We start from the raw sequence: 22,275 nt of genomic DNA, 5'->3' as shown, positions 1-22,275 counted from the left end.
ATCTCAGGTGGTAAGCAGGGGTTTTCTCATGACTGGCCACCCACTTTGTCCTGCTGCACCCCTTTTTATAGCTTTGGCACAAGGCAGGAATCTTTATTTGTCTGTGCTTGTCCCCACCTACATCCCATCAATGGAAAAATACAAGGGTTAAGATGGATTCCAGTATCATGTGACATGGTCACATGTCACTGTAAGACCCCCTAGTCTCCATTCTTCCTGGGTTGGCCCACACATACACAGGAAGGTTTGCAGGTAAATAAGTCATTTACAACCAGTTGTCCTAGTCAGTGGGAGCTATCAAGATTCTAAACCACCATTAATGGCCCACACTTTGCATAATTACAATAGGACCTCAGAGTTATACTTCATATTTCTAGCTTCAGATAAAAGAATGATATGTGCATACAAATAGGAGGAATATATTCAGTAGGTTATAACCTTTATTATGATACCTTACAAGAGACCTTTTGCATAAGATATATTCCAGTTACATCATATTCACACTCATAAGCATATTTCTGTAGAACATATAGAGTGCAACATCATACCCCTTCCGCAGCACAGCAGCTCCATTCATTAGTGTTAATAGTGCACATGTTAGTTTTATCATTGTAGTAAAAGCCATTTATGTAACAATGTCATAGAATATCAGGGTTGGAAGGGACCTCAGGAGGTCATCTAGTCCAACCCCCTGCTCAAAGCAGGACCAATCCCTAATTTTTGCCCCAGATCCCTAAATGGCCCCCTCAAGGATTGAACTCACAACCCTGGATTTAGCAGGCCAATGCTCAAATCACTGAGCTTTGTCAATATCACTTGTCTTCTACTGATGTCATGTGAGAATGTGAAACACGATACTATGACTGGTCCTCCTCAATGATGCCTTGATATTTGATAAAAGAAAAGGAGTACTTGTGGCACCTTAGAGACTAACCAATTTATTTGAGCATAAGCTTTCGTGAACTACAGCTCACTTCATCGGATGCATTCAGTGGATGTGAGCTGTAGCTCATGAAAGCTTATGCTCAAATAAACTGGTTAGTCTCTAAGGTGCCACAAGTCCTCCTTTTCTTTTTGCAAATACAGACTAACACGGCTGCTACTCTGAAACTTGATATTTGATTACATGTTTTTCCTACCTCTGGGATAGGCATTGTTTTTATTTACTTGTCAGAGACAACTGCCTTTCAACATGTATGTGGTGAGCACAGGCAACGGGAAATCAGGACCACTGGTGGCACTAGCACCCCAATGGATCTTGCTGGGGCTATTGTGGTTAGTGTCATAGCTTGCTGCCAAGTCCAGTGGTGGACTGAGTGCATGGAGTAGGGACCACTACTCAGGGCCTTTGCCTCCAGCAGCATTCTGCTCGCTTTATCCTCTACTTTATCCTCTGTGAGAACAGACACTGCTGGAGTGTCTTTCTGCACCATCATGCCCTTACACAATTGTGGATTGTAAAGCCACACTATCATCTCATCTTTACACTCTTGAATCAAGCAAACCAAATTAGAGGCACTTACTAGAAACCTTTTTCTGTAATACTGATTAACCATACTTTCATCTAGAAAATTTTAAAAACATGTTTTACTTTTCATCATATTAATGTTGACAGACCTCCTTTATCAGTGCTTTAATTAACAGCAGGTAAGGGAGGCAAAGTGTGTATGACATGCTATTACTTGTGCTTGATTTAAAGTCTGTTTGAGAGAACTTTTCCACAACCCAGAGCTGAAATTGTCTTATCTCATACATTCTCAGGATTGCTGTTTCATGTAAATGTCATTTTTGCTGTCCTAAACATTAAAAAACACACCAGTGCAATATAACTACTGATTCTTTATGAGAGACATGAGGGAGGCTGTATGCTTTTGATCAAAGACAAGATCCTAACTTCAAAGTAACACCTCATCTGTAACTATATTATACTGTGCTCTTAGTAAAGAAAGGGTGGCTCCTTGATTTTAAATAACCTGAGGCTTATATCATGGGAATTGTCCACATTTTCAGAGTATAATCTTCCTACTGTGTATACTTGTGGAAAATTAGATGGAAAGATACCAGAGATCATGGACCCAATTCTCCTCTCACTAGTACCAGCTTCATACCAAAGTAAGGTCATGGATTTCAATGGAAGTACTCCTGGATTTACAGTGGTGCACTGTAAAGAATCCAGCCCAATTAGGCTTTCAGAAATATTGTAGTGATTTTTTATTTTATCAGAGTCTTCTTTAGGAACAACGGAACGCAGCGGGCGGCATCCCTGGATATGTGCCTGGTTCCTTACTAGCAATGGTCTGTGCGGGACCTGCTAATAATTTTCCTGCCTCACCATTTCCATTATTTTATTGTTTTAGTCTGAACCCCAACCCCATCTCCACATGCATTTCTGATTGTAGAGATATGTTACCAGCTGGGGCCACTGGGGATCCAGGAACAGGGCTGTTTGCTATACTGTGACCTAGATAATCAGACAATCAGCATAAGTCAGACTGCGCAGGGACACAGGGAGTGGGCAGAGGGCATGAGGTATCTTCCTGACCTTATTGTCTAGCTAAGGGCAGCCATAAGTACAGTCCCTGTGCACACAGATACTCTGTGAACCATCTGGCCACATAAATTCTCCAAAGGGAGCAGTGGGTAGGAGCAACCTTGTCCCTGTCCCCTTCCATACCAATCCACATAGCAAACTGAGCGCCCTGGATACAGTATGTTGTACTGTCCTAGATGTCAATGCAGGCTGTGCACAGTAACTCCCTAAGTTCACCTCCCTGTGCATGATTAAGTATGAAGCAGATCACTAGTATAAACAACCAGCTATAGTCAGGGAAATGCACTAAAGTGAGCGTGTTCTCAGTCTTTTTACATGTATGTGTAGAAGTAAGCAGACAGTAAAGCAGTAGGGCACTACATGGTGTAGTTGGAGCACAGAGCGAGGAGCAGCTGGTAAGTTTTCACTCATGTTTTAAAATTACTGAATGATCAGTGGAGTATTACTTCAACTATTGTCACTTCCACAGCACTGTCTCTTTTCCTCCCATCTCCACTCTGTATCACTCATATTCAGTTCACAAAGAGTAAAGGTAATTGATTCTCCCAATAAATGAGATTACATTCTCAGAGATTTTCCTGTTTATTGTGAGATATAAAATATCTTCTTCCCATCCACATCTTTTGTGACTCTTCCATGAAACTGCTTCTAAAATTGTTTTGAATCAATCTAATCAATTTTAGATCTCCTGGCTGTCTGATAATCAGCCCAAGCGGTGAGCTACTATAGCTACACAGTCTTGAAAACACACATTTGGTCCTATGCTATATCACCAATGCTATTCTAAAATAAGACTTTTCTTGAAGAGAAGCTGCCAAACTGTATATCGATTCTAATGTGGCTAAGTGTCTACTGGAGACCAACTAGAGCAAGAGAAGCTCATGGAACCTAGAACGTTTATGGAAAATAGCATTTAAACCTACAGAGAAGCTTTCAATTTAGCAGAACCAGATCAGAACCTCCCCAACGAACATGCATTATTTGTGGCATTGGCATAGAACAAGACTGTATCAATATGCTTGATTGCAGTTTCACATGCCCATATTACTGTCACTCGCTAGAACTTCCACAATACATAGATGGGTGAAAAATTAAATGGCATCACGGTCATTCAGGAGATATGCTCGATAAAAGCTCATGCTTAAACTGAAAGTGAAGACTAAGGGCTATACCTGAAAACACTTTTTTAAAATTTAAAATTCATTAACATTTGTCAGCTTCAACCTGTGACAGAAATATGCAGCAATACATAACCCGCAGCTTACCATTCCAACACGGAGATACATCTCCTGCTTCGGCTTCCCATTGGAGGCAGAATTTCCCAGGCTGATTTGATAAACCTTATTTTGCAATTTGGCCTATTGCAAAATCAAAAACATTTTCCCTTCCAGGGCAAATAAGAGAGTCCAAACAAAATAAATGGCCCTCCTTGCACACAACAATTCTTTTGCCAATGTCCTCACTGGTATCTCCCTTGGACGCAGGGATCTGAAGCAGGGGCTTCCTTCCTGCCTCTCTGGACCCTAAACAAGGTCAGGTGCCAGGGCCCGGCCACCAGGTCTTTTCCCTTCATTTGCTTCACTCTTCCCCGGGATCCTTCTATATCCTGCCTTGTCACATGCCTTTTTCAGAGCCCCCTCTTATATTCCCTGGAACTCCCTTCCTGCCATTTCTTGCTTACACTCACATAATTCTCCAGGACCAACTATTCCAAGAATGGCCATCCTTAAAGGGCCAGAAATTGGATCAGGAATGTGCTGGCCTGTTCTGCCCTTAAAGGGACTACATACAATATGACAACAATTAAAAGTGATTGTGAACACAGCTAATTTCTCTTTATGACAGGCTAAGGAAGATCAATCACAGGTTTTATAGCAACCTTCCAAGATATTAGTGGAAGGAGCATCTTCTAGCTCTGCCTCAGAATGCCCCCTATACTCAAAATGTTTGGAAGTAGGTGTGGTGTATTGAGGGCTGTCTGGGAATTGCAAACCATGATTGCAGGGGGGACGGGGGGGAGGATTTCTGGTCTTGGTTGCAGGCTAGAGGGCTCTGTAGGGAGGCATGCAAATCTCTAACTTATACAAAGCAGTCTACTCCCTCTCTCTGTTTTTTGGGTTCTTGTGTGTTGTTTTGAATTCTAAGAAATAAAGTAGTGTTACATTACAACCTTCCAGCAAGAGTATTTTATGTTTTTATCTAACTTCTCTGTGTGTACATAACATTTGCCTCCTCCTTGGAAGAAGTTTTACTTTGCCTCCTCTGGTCTTCTCCTACAACAGACCCCAAGAATAGGCCTAGCTCATTTCAAATCAGGCCTAAGATAATATAGCTTTAGAATTATTTAAGGCGGAAAGGAAAATTGGTGGCTAGATGAAAAAATAAGCAAAGAAATCCACAAACCATACAAATACCAATAAACAAGATGTGATTTCTTAAACCTAAGAACTCATCACCCAAAACTTTTCAGGCATTTTGCCATTATTCAGTACCTTTGATTTCTCTCTACTCTAGCTCCATCCATCTTGGGACCTTAGGAACCTAAAAAACAAAACAGAACAAAGATGAGTACCTCACTAAGAAATGTCACCCTCCAACACAAAACATTCAAAGTCTCCTGAGAGCTGGATTTTCTGTCATTCAGCGGGTAGCTGACTTGCACCCGTCCCATCGATGCCATTTAAACAGATGATAGCTATTATGGACTTTATGTAGATGAAATCCAAGTCTGTGGTTGCAGATAACCTAGCTGCCCTATAATGTAGGCCTCTAAATCTGACTGTTATTAAACCCATACAAATAATGATTTTTTAAAAAACAGAAAATGTACATGAATCGGGGGGGGGGGGGGGGGGGGAGAAAGGGTATTCTCTGTACATCTCACTTCATTTGATGAATCAAACTACCTTGAGAGATGAGCTATTCTTTCTTTCTTTCATTCATTTCAAGAGTATATCCATTAATTGTGTTAACGCTGAGAGAAGTGCACTTTTATGCTGTCAAGTGTCCTTACCCTCAGTGACAAAGAGGATTAGGTAAAGGTCTCAGAGTGTTAAAACATAGTAACATACGCAGTCTTGACCATAATTTCTATGGAAGTTTTGTACGGATTGTTAGACTATAGAAACATAATGTACATTTTTTATGTAAGAGTCCTTGATGCAAGGTGTATGTCTTCACCACATTTACCTTTGCACCAATTAGACACAGAGTTCGTTGTTTGATGTTCATTTGTAATTATGGAGCATATGTAATTCTTGTAAATATGAATGTAAGTGATCTGCCAAGCAAAATTAACTTTTAAATAGTATGTATTATATAGCTGGGTAAATATTACAAACTAATAGTCCATTAGGACCTGATCCAGCAAAACACATGCTTAACTTTAAGCATGTGGAGTAGTTGAAGTACTAATGTACTTGAAATTAAGCACATGCTTAAGTGCTTTGTTAGACTGGGGTCTTGGCAGCTGCTTGCATTTACAAATGGATTTGCTTCAGCCACGCTCACGTGTCTTTTACATTGGATCACTGTCATGAATGTTTGTGGAAACAATATTTCAAAGTCACATGCATAAGTATTCATAGAAACGGACTTTTACATTTGCATATAGGCATGCTTGCACTGAAAATGTGCTGAGGAGAAGGGTCCTAGGAAAGCTACCAGGTGAAGTTGATGTTTGGCAGCCCATGTCCTTGTGTATATGAAATACACAGATACATACGTATCAAGTTTTACACCAAGTTTTTCAGTCATTCCAACTAGTTCTTATTCCCACCCACATGTTACAGGTAGCTCTAGAAATGACACTGCACCACGGAAATGCTGATTTGCTGGTATTCTGATATTATTCCCAGAAGTATTGCTTTTCAGTGTCAGACATGATGGCTTAGACTCTGAGTACTTTAAGAGCCATAGAATATCATATATTTGAGTAAAAAGAACAGGAGTACTTGTGGCACCTTAGAGACTAACAAATTTATTTGAGCATAAGCTTTTGTGAGCTACAGCTCACTTCATCGGATGTGATGTGAGCTGTAGCTCACGAAAGCTTATGCTCAAATACATTTGTTAATCTCTAAGGTGCCACAAGTACTCCTTTTCTTTTTGCAAATACAGACTAACACGTCTGCTACTCTGAAACATGCCATATATTTGAGTATATCCATGTGCAATTAGGAATTTCTGGCTTGACTGAACCTGAAAAATTGTATAAATAGACACATTTGTGCATGCAAACTGAAATTTGCATACACATTTTGTGTAATTGCATATCTACCTTCTCAGTGTAAATGTACAAATGCAAGTTATGTACAAACAAAGTTTAGAGCGCAATCTGAGGCCAGCTGTAAACCTGGGGTAGGATTTTCAAAAGCACTAAATAGTGACTTAAATCTATTCCCACTGAATTCACTGTTGGCCACTAACATCTTGTTCACCTCTACTTCTGATCACTGTTGAGTGTCCATACACAATACTTGTATATAGAGTAGTTACCGTCTATTTGTGCAATAAGTCCAACTTGAAGTAAACATTTCAATTCATTCATCATTCTGTCTCCAGTTGACGAAACAGATGGGTATGAATAAAGGTAGAGACCTTGAAATGAAATGATCTTGAAACAGTGATGGAAAAATGAGAGAAGATGAGTTCTGGAGCATAGGTGCAGATGCGGCATATGTTGTGAAGTCTGCTGGATAGAACTTTTATTTTTATTATATTTCATCCCCAAAATAAACTTATTTTCATTTCTCCAACTGTAAATGTAAGGGTCTGCTTAAAAAAATGTAGCCAAAAATATGTCTAATTTTATATGCACAATTTTGGTGACTGTTCTTGCAAATTGTGGTGTATTACAAAATAGCCAAGGTGCTGGGAATTCTTAATTTTCTTTCCCTCTTTGTGCATATTTCATCATTTACTCGTGTCATTTCTATAGGTTGGACATTACTTCAAAATGTATTCAGAAAATATTTGCTCATTTCTTAAAAAACACATTTTTTAGCGCAACCCACTCTTCCCACAAACATTCAAGCCATTAAATTTTATTTGCAAGATTGGTCATGGAAGAGCATTTTCAATTTCCATGCAAGAATATTTGTGGAATTCAAATTTTAAATTCATTTTCAAATTCAACGAAATCATGACCTCTTTGTGGACATTTAATGAGCAGAAATAAAGGCTATTTTCATAAAATAAAATTATTCATTATGAATTAATTGCTCAACTCTAGTCATATCACATAACTGGCTAGAAAGAGTCTTTCTACTATATTAGCGATAGATTTGCCAAATACCTCCTTTACCATTTAGAGTCCTAAGTATAAGCCAATTTTCAAAAGTGCTTGGCCCCCAGCAACTCCCATTGTGATATTTGTGGCCAGACTTTCAAAAGAGCTGAGCACCTAACCTGCTGAGCTTTTTTGAAACTTAGACCATTTATTTTGGTTCCTAAATAGGAGCTGAGATATTTTGTAAATCTGGCTTCCTGTGTATAGTATAATAATCAAGTTATTTCCCCCCTCAACATTACATGCTCCTCACTTCCATCATCATAATATAAGTATATACTTGACATATACAAAAAATATTCTGCATCCAAATTTTCATGAACATTTTTACCCCAGTTTGGCTAGTGATTTAAACTAGGGCTGTCAAGCGATTAAATAAATTAATCACAATTAATCATGCTGATAAACAATAATAGAATACCATTTATGTATATATTTTTGGATATTTTCTACATTTTCAAATATATTGATTTCAATTACAACACAGAATACAAAAATGTACAGTACAGTATACTTACAAATATTTGCACTGTAAATACAAAAGAAATAGTATCTTTCAATTCACCTAATACAAGTAGTGCAATCTCTTTATCATGAAAGTTGAACTTACAAATGTAGAATCAAGTACAAAAATAACTGCATTCAAAAATTTAAAAAATGTAATTTTAGTGCCTGCAAGTCCACTTAGTCTTACTTCTTGTTCAGCCAATTGCCCAGACAAACAAGTTAGTTTACATTTACAGGAGACAATGCTGCCTGCTTCTTGTTTACAACGTCACCTGAAAGTAAGAACAGGCGTTAGCATGGCACTGTTGTAGCTGGCGTTGCAAGATATTTACATGCCATATGCGCTAAAGATTCATATTTCCCTTCATTCTTCAACCACCATTCCAGAGGACATGCATCCATGCTGATGACGGGTTCTGCTTGCTAATGATTCAAAGCAGCGTAGACTGACATGTTCATTTTCATCATCTGAGTCAGATGACACAAGGAGAAGGTTGATTTTCTTTTTTGGTGGTTCAGGTTCTGTAGTTTTTGCATCAGAGACTTGCTCTTTTAAGACTTCTGAAAGCATGCTCCACACCGCATTCCTCTGAGATTTTGGAAGGCATTTCAGATTCTTAAATCTTGGGTCAAGTGCTATAGCTATCTTTACGAATCTCACATTGGTATCTTTTTTGTGTTTTGTCAAATCTTCAATGAAAGTGTTCTTAAAACGAACATGTGCTGTACCATCATCCGAGACTGCTATAACTTGAAATATATGGCGGAATGCATATAAAACAGACCACGAGACATACAATTATCCCCCAAGGTGTTGAGTCACAAATTTAATTAATGCCATTTTTCCTAAATGAACATCGTCAGCATGAAGCATATCCTTTGGAATGGTGGCTGAAGCATGAAGGGACATACAAATGTTTAGCATATCTGGCACGTAAATACCTTGCAATGCCTTACAACAGTGCCATGCGAATACCTTTCAGGTGACATTGTAAATAAGAAGCGGGCAGCATTATTTCCTGTAAATGTAAACAAACTTGTTTGTCTTAGCGATTGGCTGAACAAGAAGTAGGACTGAGTGGACTTGTAGTCTCTAACGTTTTAGATTGTTTTGTTTTTGAGTGCAGTTATGTAACAAAAAAAACTACATTTGTAAATTGCACTTTCACAATAAAGAGATCACACTACAGTACTTGTATGAGGTGAATTGAAAAATACTATTTCTTTTGTTTTATCATTTTTACAGTGCAAATATTTGTAATAAAAAATAATAATATAAAGTGAGCACTGTACACTTTGTATTCTGTGTTGTAACTGAAATCAATATATTTTAAAATGTAGAAAAACATCCAAAAATATTTAATAAATTTGAATCGGTATTCTATTGTTTAACAGTGCGATTAAATCTGCGATTAATTATGATTAATTTTTTGAGTTAATCGTGTGAGTTAACTGCGATTAATCAACAGCCCTAATTTAAACTAATTGTGCTGACCACAAACCAGATTTTGTTCAACCATAACCATGCTATTACAGTCACAAGGCAGATTCTTATCTTGATCTGAATTTTTCCCTGAATATGATTTGCATTCCTAGACTGATCTGACTTTTTTTTCTTCCCATAGAAGATGATTTACATTCTTACAACTAGCTGCTTCATTTTAAAGCATCCTGGAAGTTTCTGCTAATAATCCTTCTAGATTCATATGGGAATAAATCTTTCTACCTTTGCTTAAGAAAAGGAAGCCCTAGAATAAACTGGCATTATTCTTGCAGATTATAGTGATTATACCTGTACCCTTATTTGTTGATGGAAAATAGAGACATTTTTCTTGTAGCCCTCTCATAATGTAGTTCTGGGACAGCTAATTATGGGGGATCAGTTACGCTTAACTATTAAAACAAAGCATTTAATCCTTGAGCTTCTCTAAAGGAGAAAAAATAATAATTGGTGAAACCAGCCAAAAATAATCTCTGTGAGATATTATTCTCCAAGAGTGAAACCTTGCAGAAAGCTAAAGAGCTGGATAGAATAGCCATAGCATATTGAATGATGTTCAACATTTTAGGAACAGGCCCTGAAAGGTATTGAGGAACCCAATTCCCATTGGTTCAATGGAAGTTAGGCACCTCAATACCTTTCAGGACCTGGGTCTTAGTCCTTATCTACAAGGCAATCAATGGGCTGTGTCCAGAATACCAATAAGATCTCCTAAAACTGTAAGATGAGGACCATGGTCAACCACTCTACTCCTTACAAACAATGGAGCTATCGACCATGGGAGTAGAGTTCATTTGTAGAAGAGACAGAGCTTTTTTCTGGAACCAGTCCAAGACTGTGGAAGGAGCTCCCACAGGAACGAAGAATCATTAACCTCACCACATTCTGCGTGAGCACAGGGTGCTCTTCTTCTGCTTCCCTTCCCTAACATAAACACACAATGGTGTGTGCGTATAATTTATAATAAAAATGAATACCAAAACAAAAACTCTACACTGCACACACCATTTGCCCCCTGAGAGAAAGAATGGACTGCATCTGACACATTAGTCATATCACTTAGGGTTTGAAAAAACACCCACCCCCCCCGAGCGCTGCAAGTTTCAGCGCTGTAAAGTGCCAGTGTAGACAGCGCACTAGCGCTGGGAGCCACACTCCCAGCACTGGTAGCTAGTCCCCTTATGGAGGTGGTTTTTTATAGTGCTGGGAGAGCTCTCTCCCAGCACTGGTACCGCAACTACAAAGCTAGTGAAGATATGCCCTTAACGTATTACTGGAAGGTGCTCAGATACTACAGTGATGAGGGTGGTATAAGAACTAGAATAGGATAGAATACTTTTTACAGTTTGGTTATATTATCTAGTCACTTCAATGTTTTGCAACACATATAATTAGGCTTGGCAGAATTCAATTTTTATTTATTTATAATTTTGACAGATAATATCAATATTCATTTTAAGCATTTTTTTCTAATTTTTATCCATTTAAATGTTCACAGTTGCAGGAAATTATGGGTCTTTCAGACAACTATTTAATGACAGTAGAAGTTGAGATTCAAAAAGTTAAAAGCTTTATAATCATTAAAACACAAATTATCAACATCACATGTCAAAATATACAAAGTAAATATCCTCATATCAAATTCTAATAAGATCCATCAGCATTTTTATTTCTTTGTCAATCTGTAAATTTTGATTATTGTCAATGGAAATATTTTTCAGGTTACTGTGCATATGGTAAAATCAACCTTTACTTACAAAAATTGAATCTTTTCAAGCCTAGATATGAAGTTTGATACTTTTTAAAATGAATAACGATTTACTGAAAAGGAAATGCAGATTTGTATTAATATTACAAGCACCCAGTTCTACAACCCTAATTTGCATCAATTAGTGCTTACACAAGAACTCGCATTGGGCTCAGTTCCCCATTTCCACTGACCTTTGCTCAGAAGGAGTAGTGATGGAGGTGAGGACAAAGACGCAGCTACAGCTCTCTGATTCTGAGCCACTGAACTCCAAATCAAGTTAGAGCTGCCAATGAGTAGTTCTTATTTACACCATTGGCATAGGTGCTTTCCAATAAATCCAGCCCTTCGCTTCCATAAGGGGCCATACGCCAGTGGAGGACTGGGTATAATGGAGCTCCACTCCAGCATGCCCCCCTCCATCCGTCTTGTTCCCCTCATAGCAGCAGTAGGGCCAGAAGGCACAGGAAACTGCTAAATCAGCAAAGATCCTCTAACTAGGCCCCTTACACAATGTGACCTTAGCAGATCAGAGAACATGGCTCGTTCAAATCAATGGGAAAGCTTAGAGGATTCAGTGCTAGGCAAAGCAAGTAAGGGCTGCTGCAATTAGAAAGAGATAATACATAGCAATTATTTTGGTGGGGAAAATTTTTCTCAGTAAAGGAGAGAAAAGGTTATCATAAAATACAAAATATTTAGAATATAATGATACACTGGAATTGATTAGCCCATCCTTACACAAAAGGGATTGAAATGTAGCTAGTGTCCTGATATTTACATGCACTCTGATTTATGCTCCATCAAGACACTGCATGAGGCCCCATATTTGCCCAATTGGGAGCTAAGAGTTTCAGCACTTTGCCAAATTGGGACCGTTAATCTATAACGTACTTTAAAGAACTTTGCTAAGTGCCATGTCACTATGCTCAGACGTTGTTAAATCTTGTGTCAAAGTCTTTACTGAGGTCACAAGAAATCGATAAACATTACAGTGGGTTCAGTGTGGTTTATTGTCCTATGCTTATTTGAAAAAAAAACACACAGAAATAAATGCACATGTATTTTGGATATAATTCAATAAAATAACATTTCTCTGAGTGTTTCATGTATGTAAGTTTCTTCTGTTGTTGTTGCTATTACTAGTTTGTTTCCTGTCATGCTACTATCCAAGTTTTTATTACTTGTCTGTGGAAGCCTTTGTCTTTCAAAGGAACTGTCATCTCCCTTCCATTTTCCATAGTAATTTCTTAGAAGTATTTGGTCTCTTTAAAATATTCCAGTCCTTTGGATCATATCCTTGTTTTCTGATTCTCTGCTACTAGATTATAGTATCTGCTTTTTTTTCTCATTACTTTTAGATGTTAAACTATTGTTCTCCTCATGTAGCTAATATAATATATCAAATGGGCTGATATTCTGGAAAGGCCAATGCTTTGAAGAGTCTAGTGTAATCAAAGGAATAGAAATGTGTCAAGTCAGCCATCTTGATTTCCTGAGCCCTAGGAAATTATCAATTTCTGGCATGTCACCGTCCCCACTACTCATATGGGGAGAAATGGCTCTTGTGCTTGCTATCCAGACAAATCCCTAACAATGGCTACTTAATATATATGCTAGGATTAAGGCATGCCACTGAGAAAATGCATGCTCATTTCTCCCGTATTTAGTCAATGTGACTGTGGCAGATTGAGAACCTTGTAGCCGCAGAGCCTAAGTAACTATTTTAAAAATTATGACTTTCATAAACAAATGCCCAACTGCACCTTGGAATTTGTTATGAACATAGAAGTTTTATAACATCCATCAAGACCACATTTTCATTTGTTCACATGTTATGCAGAACACTGGTGGCTTGTTGGCCCTGCACTTATTTGGAGTGTGGGAAACACCCACGTGAACAGCAGTCCCTCTACCTTTAAATATCATTTTGAAGATATCTGTGATTTATGTGGCCCTGAGTTTCTGTACAGTAATTAATTCACAAATATGTCTAAATGATGTCATTGGTCTTTTTATAGAAAAAAGGGTTACATTGAAATGTAGAAGAAAAGACAAGCAGCTAGATTCATTGAACTGCCCTTGTGGCATTGTAGAGAGACAAGGTGGGTGAGATAATATCTTTTATTGAACCCACTTTTGTTGGCGAAAGAGAGATGTTTTTGAGCTCCACAAAGGAGATCTTCTTCTTAAGGCATTGCAGGCCTTTATAAATTTGGGTGCCATATGCGTGTGTTTACTAGCACCTTTAGAGACTCAGAAAGTTAATCCATGCAGTTGGTAGTCTCAAGTGTCACCACATCTGCATTAGTGTCATGTCAATACACAGTCAAGAATTAAAGTTTCAAGATTTTCAGTGCAGCTTTGACATGGAAGCAGAAGGATTGCCATTACCAGTTGGATGAGGAAAATGCAAAACCATTTTCAGAATCAGTGCAATGCAGTGACCATTTTAAGGGCAGCCCTTAATATGATGTATGATATATGTGTGGATGGAAGAAGGGGCCCCGAATTACTAAATATTCATTTGGAGGGCCTTTTAAAAGCTTTCAAGTACTCAAGAGCTTATTGCAGTTAATCTTGTGAGCTCACTCTTCTCTGCAAAGCTGAATGCATTTATTAGTTTCACAATGACCAGAACACAAAAGAACAGATGAAAAGTTGCACCTCTGAGCTAATATGAAATATTAACTTTTCTAAGTGTGGGAGTAAACAGACTTGCAGAAATGTGAAGTAATGTGTAGAAGGAGGTCAATGAATCATAACTTTCTCAATGTGATTTAGCATCTATATGTGAGTGAATATGTATTGTACAATGTGAGTATGATAGCAGCCCAAGGGCAGGCTGAAAGTTGTGTCCAATGAAAGAATAAATTCTCCTATTACTGTGAATATGTAACTCCTGTTAATATTATGAGTTGCACAAATGCACCAAGAGAGAAATTGAGTTGAAAGTAGAAGGCACAGAGAGAGAGAATAATACAGACTGTCGGAGGGAAGTGCTGCAATTTTTTTTCCACAAAAAGAATCTTAGGAATGGATTGATCAGACACATCTTACTGCCTGCAAGAGAAGCAGGAAAAAAAGGGTGTGGAAGGGGAGGGTGGCTTTAGCACTGAAGTTACTGAGAAGTAAGTAGAATTATGTTAACCACAAGCATTGAGTTAACTGACTAGTTATTATATAGAGGGGATGAAGGGCTGGCTTTTGAGGAAGAATGTATTTGTGTTTGGGTGACCAAAGAAAGACAATGGAAAGAGAGTATATGAATTCTGACCTTTAGGAGAATTTTAAAAAGCTCCAGAGCTGGTAAGAGGCAAAAGACAGATGGCGGGAGTATACAGTTGAACTGAAAAACAACAGTAATGAGTGCTGTAAAAAAGTGCATGAAATACTGTAGAAGTAGGAATGCAGATCGTGCAATGAAATGTTAAAACGTTCTCCAAACAAGCCCCCTAATCATGAATCCGGAGTAACTGAGAATTTCATATTTAGACTTATTCAAGTTTTCTAGCCATAAATTAGCACTTTTAAGAGTTTATCTTTTTGCCAATTGACTTTAATCAAGTGTTTCAGAAGCTGGGAAGGTTTTTAAGTGAATAGGGCTCTTACGCAGAGAGCCTAGGGAACAGAACAGGAGCTGTTTTTTCTCTCAAAAATCTCTTGGTTTTTTGCATCTTCAGGGATTTCAGCATGAGTAAAGCACCACGACTGAATGTCATAAATGAAAAGGAGGCACAGCCAGAGAGACACTCACATGGCAACAATTGCAAACAAAACTTTAAAATAATTATCTTGACAATGTCAAGCTGATGCACCCTTTCAGAGTTCACTTTACTATGATCCTTAGAGTACTTCATGTAGGCAATAGAGAGAAAGGGATATTCTCCAAATGACACAACTGCTTTGTTATCAAATATATTGTACCAAAACACATTTGTTTTTTGTTTTGTTTTTGCTTGTGTTACTTTTTAAATAACACCCTCAACCAAAAAAAGTCAAAACACAGTTGAATGCAGTACTTAAGAGGGGGTTTAGCTAAATGAAGTCAGACTCCTGAATTGAATGTTAAAACAAATGATCTCAAAAAAGTAATTTTTAATGAAAGGCTCCTATCAAATTAATATGTATCAAGATGTCACATAACAGTGTGATAGGCACATCTTAGTAGAATACAGGATCCTGACAAGAAGCACATTTGCTACCTATATATTTCTGTTAGCAAGTATAAACATACTGCAGAAGTTCTGCATTTAAATCCTTCCCACACTCCCATATGCACTGCGTTGTGTTTGCTTATCATCCCCGTCTTTGTCCACCTATAATCTACAATTCCTAAATAACATACTATAACATATCTTTGCCCCCTGTGGTTTCTAGTCTGTACCTCCCACAAAAAAAAATACAGATTAAACCTTGATTCATTCCTATTGTACTTACACACATTACAACAGACTGGCCCAGATAGTATTTTGTGTCTGTAATATTATTGAGAATCCACTGTATCTGCTAAAGTTTTATCTGCAGAAATGCTTTAGAAATTGTTAGCTTCTTCAACACAAGTGTGAGAGTGCATCTCTGACTTACACAAGTATGGTGAGTCACCAGAGATGACAAGACTATTGACGGCCTTGTTCAATGCAACCACAGTGGCTTATAGAGATTAGGTTATCAGAGTATTAACAGTAATGTAAGAAATGCTTTCTGAAGTCATTGTGATTTAACAATTAATGGGAAGATTTGTTTGATAGCTGGATGCAGCCAGATAAAAATTAGCTACAAAGGGCACTCAATTTCAATTACTCATGAATTTGACTGTAAAAGATTGCCATGGCACTTTGAAGCAGTTTTCTATATTCAAACCTATATCATGAAAAATAGAAAAACTCAAATCATGAACTGCTCTACATTTTTTCAATATACTCAGTCTTCTACTAATAACAGTTTTGCTAACAACGATGACTTTGAACTGTCTGGTGAGATGAGAACTCTACGCTATACACTGCTGAGCATCTGTAATGACCACTTTCTGATGTACCATTTTTTTTTAATACCAAACCAATACTTCAACAGCATGTGAGCAATTTCCACAGCAATTTTAGATGACCAGCCAGTTCCAGGTGGGTGGGAATTGATTATATTGATTTTGATCTATTAATTTGTAGACCTTGGCAAAATCCTGGTCCTGTTGAAGTCAATGGCAAAATTCCCATTGACCTCAATAGTCAGAATTTCACACCTTGGATCAAGAAACCCCATGCCAGATTCGGATCCGAGTTCCAGCTGTGTCAATCCAGAACCTCGCCACTGGATATGCTGTTGCATATTTCTTCATAGATTGTACTTTGCCTCAAGAGATTATTCTGATTGGCTTCTAGAATTTCTAAGCAAACCCAGCATTTATTTTTGCAGTACCTTACTTTCTTTCCCCTTTTGGCCTAGTTAATGTCTATGAGTTCACCCACATTTCCTGCTTAAGAAATATCAGAAGGAATTGAATCTTCCTGTTCAGCATTTCAGCTTGACTTGAGTTATGTAATATGATCATATTTTTCATTAAAATAGTTTGGGGACTTTTTCCACATTACAGAAAGTGAGTGTTGTGATGATTTCTATTATTTTGTGTATATCAGTACATTTTACGTTATTTTTCTATTTTGTTACCAAATCCATTTATTTTTTAAATAAATATAGTATAAATGATGTATATAGGTTCATATAAAGCAAATTGAATTACTAGCTCATATGACCATTCTTGGCTGCCACATGAAAGTAATAGTAATAATTATATAAATAAACTTTTTAAGGCATTCTTAAGATACCGTACCTCCAAAATATTGATTGACAATTAATATAATATGTGCAATCTGGTATATTTTTTCCACATACGCATGTTCACTTTCTTGTTCCTTCAATTTATAAATAGTATTATCTACACTATTTGTGATTTTTTAAAGTTTAACACATAAGAAGGAAACTTTGAAAGAATTTCTTGTCATTTTCTGCATACCATCTCCAATCTGCTCCCATTGTTTAGTTATATAATTAAGTGCTTCTGCTAACACTTCTATGCCCCCTTTACAAGGACTGTAGCTATACTAAGTAAATGCTAGCAATTAAATTGTCTTATCAAATGTTTGCAGCCTACTAATTTGTTCAGTTGGAAAGGAAAAGATAAATGTGTTTAGTGTAGGAAGGAAAACACCTAAGTAGGAGTGTATCGATTAAAGCTGTGATGTTGAAGATGTTCTTAAAGAAATGGTTGGAAAACATAACTAAATTCAATTGGGAATGTGAACATGTGAATTAAACAAGAGTTCTGAAAAATATGAATGAAAATATTACCATACGATATCAGAGAAGCTTTTATATGCTGGACGGGACTGCTTACAGGAGGATTGTTTGTATTGGGGAATCAAATAGTGTTCCCATTTTGCAAAAGAAGAGACAATTTAATAAATCCATAAAGGAAAACAGAACAATCACAAAGATATGAAGAGGTTTAAAAAGTATTGGGAATAACCAGGCAGGGTACACAGAAATGAAGTTGGCACCAGAGGGGATGGGCAGAAATATGCAATAAATGGATCCTCACTTTAATACAACAGAAGACAGAACAATGGCTCTTTGAAGTAATGAGTTTAGCAGTTATGTAAAAACAAAAATATGGTAGCGGGAAATGCCTTATGATCAGAAAAATAGCATCTCATTTACCCTTTTCTCCATATAATTCATCAATCAATTATTATCAGGGATCAAATCCTGGTCTTAGGGGTAAAACTGGACTAACTCCATAGCCAGATTTACAGTGCACATCTATAGGAATAATCTGTCCTGAGTTCTCACTCCAGCAATGTGAATTACTATGCCCAACACAGGGATGTGTCTTAAAATGAGCTCCAAATTAGTATAGCTTCCAAATTACGTGTGTCTATCCGGATCAGGGCAATACAGCATGTGCGGAATTTGTTATGCTGAACACCTGGATACATAACACAAAGATATGAATAAGTCACCAAGAACTGTTTCTCTAAAAAGTAGAATAATAGGCGATCATAGGTTCAGAAAATGGCACAATGCTATTATCAGGTAGAACTGTGGCATGGTGAATAATCTTCCAAATTTTCACCTAACCACCTAGCATTACTTTTTGGCTTGACCTACATATCACAATAATTTTACCTGCCAGGATAAGCATGTCAAGCATCTATTAAAGCCACGCTTGATAATCAAAAGTTCAAGAGCAGAAGGCATTGAATGCTCAAAATTGCAAAGCCTAGTTAACTAATAGGAGTCCAAGTCATTCCCTTTTACCATAGCAAGGTGAATGACCTGCGAGTTTCAGCCCATCGGTTTTGACGTATTCTGGACTAAATTTCATTGAAAAATAAACCATCGACACTAACTTCTCCTGGGAACAATACCACCAGTTTTCGATTTTCAGCCTGATAATTAGGATTAAAATATTTTGTTCAGTGGCTGAGTATTTCTTTATTATCAATTTTTTTGGGGTGGGGAGAGGGTGAATCTCTGATGAAAAGTCTGTGACTGGTCACCTCCATTTTCTTTGCTTTTAATTTATTTAAGTATTGAGGCCCTGATTCTGCAAAAGCACTTAAGCACTTACTTAAGTCTCACTGAATTCCAATTAAAGGTAAAAATGTCCTTAAGTGCTTCACTAGATCAGGCCTAAATCACTTTCATCGTTTGAGTTTTCTGTTTATTGTAGACTTCTTTATGGTACTCTTTAATTCCTCAAAAATCTCTTTTTTAAAAAATGGCAAACGTATTTGATTGTTTAAGTAAGGAGCTCACTGCAAGCAATAAAGCAGAGCAGAACAGTGCAACCCAAAAATACATTCTGCTTGTTCTCATTACAGCAGCACTCCAAGAAAGAGACACAGATGGACATAGGTGGTTAGCAGTTGTGGTACTACTGAGTTCTTGGAAAGAACCCTTTCCACACAATATTGAGTTCATAGGGAAAATAAGTTCAGAAGGTAAAAACTGGTTTATATTCACTCCACACTACCAAACAGAGTTGCAATTTACTGGAGAAAGGCAAAAGTCAAAATGAATCAAAATTATAGGCATTTATATGCTAGAAGTAGACTGAGCTGCCACAAGACCGTGGCTAATAAAAACATTAGCATAAATACATATTGCCTCTATCTTGGTAGGGATGTATCCCTCTCTGCAAAAGCTTAGAACTTCATGGTATTTACAAGTTCTCCGAAATGATGCTTTTTTCTTTCTTTTTTTTTTAGTGCTGCTCATGTTGTCAAGGCTGTTCCAAACCCTGACATTTCCTTCATCTATTTTGTAAAATAAAATGAATTTAAAAATTGAAGCTTTGAACTTAACATGCTGACCATCGCAGTGGTAGATCACAGTAGGGAAAGTGAAATAACGTATGTGAAGGTACTGGTCTCAACTTTTGCTTTTGCCACTGTCAAAACAGGGAATTACTTATTAGAGCTGGACAGAAAATGGAAATCCTTGCTGCAAAAAATTTCATGTTTTGGGGCGGGGGAGGAAGGGAAGTCCCAAATCAGAATAAAAAGTCAAAATTGCAAAATTTTTCATGAGAAGGGATTTCCAGAAAATAATGTATTTCAGGAGAATCACCATGGAATTTTATTGGCTTCCCAGCTCCCAGTTTAGAAGGCTCTGCGGGCAGCTGGGCGTGGGCTGAGCTTGCAAGGCTGAGAAGCAAGGGGAAGATGAAATTTAAAACAGTCTTCCCAGCAGATGAGTAGGGAGCTGTCATGTTGATTTTCCCAACAGAAAATTGAATTTTTTCATCAAAATTTAACATTTTGACTTCAGTAGGCTCTGGATCAGGCTGCATGCCATTAACTTTCCCAGTGACCTGAGACAAGTCACTTGAATACTTCATGCTATGGTTTACCCATCTGCAAAATACATATTTCCGCAGCTTCTTGCAAAATTATTCAGCCAGGTAGAGGGAATTGGAAATAAAATGCAGAAGCATTAAAATATTTGGTCCCCTGTGTACAGTACTAAAAATTGCAATCTATAAGGTGAAATTTCAAGGGACAGTGAAGCCTGGTGGCTGATAGAAAACTTATGCAAAATACTTACTTTTCCTCCCTTAAGCACCATTTCCTATTGGGTGGCCAAACGTACTGACCCTCCAGACCACAGAAGTTTGAAAGCCAAGACCCACCTGCCAGGGCTTGGGGCTTCAGCCCCACTCCTTCTGAAGCCCCAAGCCCCAACAGGTGTTTCTCATGGAACTGAAGCCTCAACACCCCCCTCCTCACTGAGCAGAAGCCAGAGGCAGTGTTTATGGGCATACGTAGGGTCACACGCCCCCCCAGATTTTTGCCAGGATTTGGTAGCCCTGCTCGGTCACATGTGCTGCCGAGTCCCCTCTCTGTATAGCAGTTGCTGGAATCAGCAAACTGGGAGCTGTGGCCGTGGGGAGAGGCCGTGACAAACGGCTGGGAGCCTCAGGGAGAGCTGCTGCTTTTGCTGCTGCCTCTCCCTGTGAGGCTAAGGCAGCAGCCCCGCCCTGCAGCTCCCAGCTGTCTGCAGCTGCCTCTCCACAAAGAGCTAACACCTGGGAGATGCTGGGAGGGGCTGTGAAGAGTAACGGGGGGGGGGGGGGGGGGGGCCTGATTCAAGTTGTTGGTTGTGGGGACAAACCTTTAAATTGTGCCCACTCTCAGCAGGCATCAGTCATCTCTGGTAGAAGCCCCTAACCCCACCACCGAGCAGAAGCCCCAAGCTCCCCCACCACCAGCCTGGGAAGCTGAGAAGGGGGGCCGGGGAAGGGGGGTGTTCAACAAGCTGCACTTTAACTGTAAAAGAAGAGAAAGAACTAAAACACAAACCTGAAGTCCACACATGGAGATGTGGAATGTTCTGGTTCCTGCCCTCTTTTACTTAAAACAAACGTCATTGTTTATATTGGAAACAAAACCTAAGACAAAAGATGGAAAGTTTATATTTTAGATTAATCCACCAGGCACCATCACCGAAATGTTCTCTCTTCTTTGGACAAGTTAAATAATAACTCAGGCACAACAGCCGAAGAATGGAACCAAATTGTTTTTTCAGTTGCTTCAAATATTATATTGTGATCAGGTAACTGTTCTGTCTTCCCTTGGTCTGTCCTTTCCACTTCTTTCTAATTGGAAAATCATATCAGACTAGATAAGCTAAGACTAAGGAAGCGTATATTTGCTATTCTACAAGTCTGTTTTATTGATGTGGTGCACATTATCAGCAAGGTAGCTGGGCTCATAATATGGATTGAGAAGAACAAGCGTTCCAACAATTTGCCCAAAAAAATGGTCCCAATCCTTATCTTGACCATCCTTCACCATTAACTAGAAAAACACTCCAGCAATGGAAGCTAGCAACTCTCATGACTGGATTTTTAGTGTGCCTGATGACAGTCAGTCACACCAGTGAGAAGCAATCAGTTATTTCATACAGGAGGAGTTGGGGATGCAGTGGAGAAGATGGGAAGAGAAGATGCTGTAAACTGCTAAGAGTTAGGAAGGAGTGGAGCGGGGGAAACTACCAGAGATATGGAGCTGCCACATGTGGAACTGGGAACGGGATGGGCTCAGGCGTTGGGAAGTTTAAAGGTGACTCTCATTGTGAATTTACACCCTTCAGTTTCTGGGTAATTTTTAAGCACCAAA

At 38.3% G+C, this 22,275-nt stretch overlaps 1 long non-coding RNA gene across 1 annotated transcript in view; it reads right to left on the bottom strand.

Annotated features, from left to right (window-relative positions):
- LOC122462525 overlaps window positions 1–22,275 on the bottom strand; it is a 207,503-nt gene that overhangs the window by 46,617 nt on the left and 138,611 nt on the right. Inside the window, exon 7 of the long non-coding RNA XR_006285112.1 lies at window positions 5,044–5,092. This is a non-coding gene — a long non-coding RNA (uncharacterized LOC122462525). The remainder of the gene's footprint in view (window positions 1–5,043; window positions 5,093–22,275) is intronic.

The sequence above is a fragment of the Chelonia mydas genome, chromosome 12, assembly GCF_015237465.2.
Source record: "Chelonia mydas isolate rCheMyd1 chromosome 12, rCheMyd1.pri.v2, whole genome shotgun sequence".
Classification (NCBI taxonomy): domain Eukaryota; kingdom Metazoa; phylum Chordata; order Testudines; family Cheloniidae; genus Chelonia; species Chelonia mydas.
This window is presented reverse-complemented; position numbering and strand designations above follow the sequence as displayed.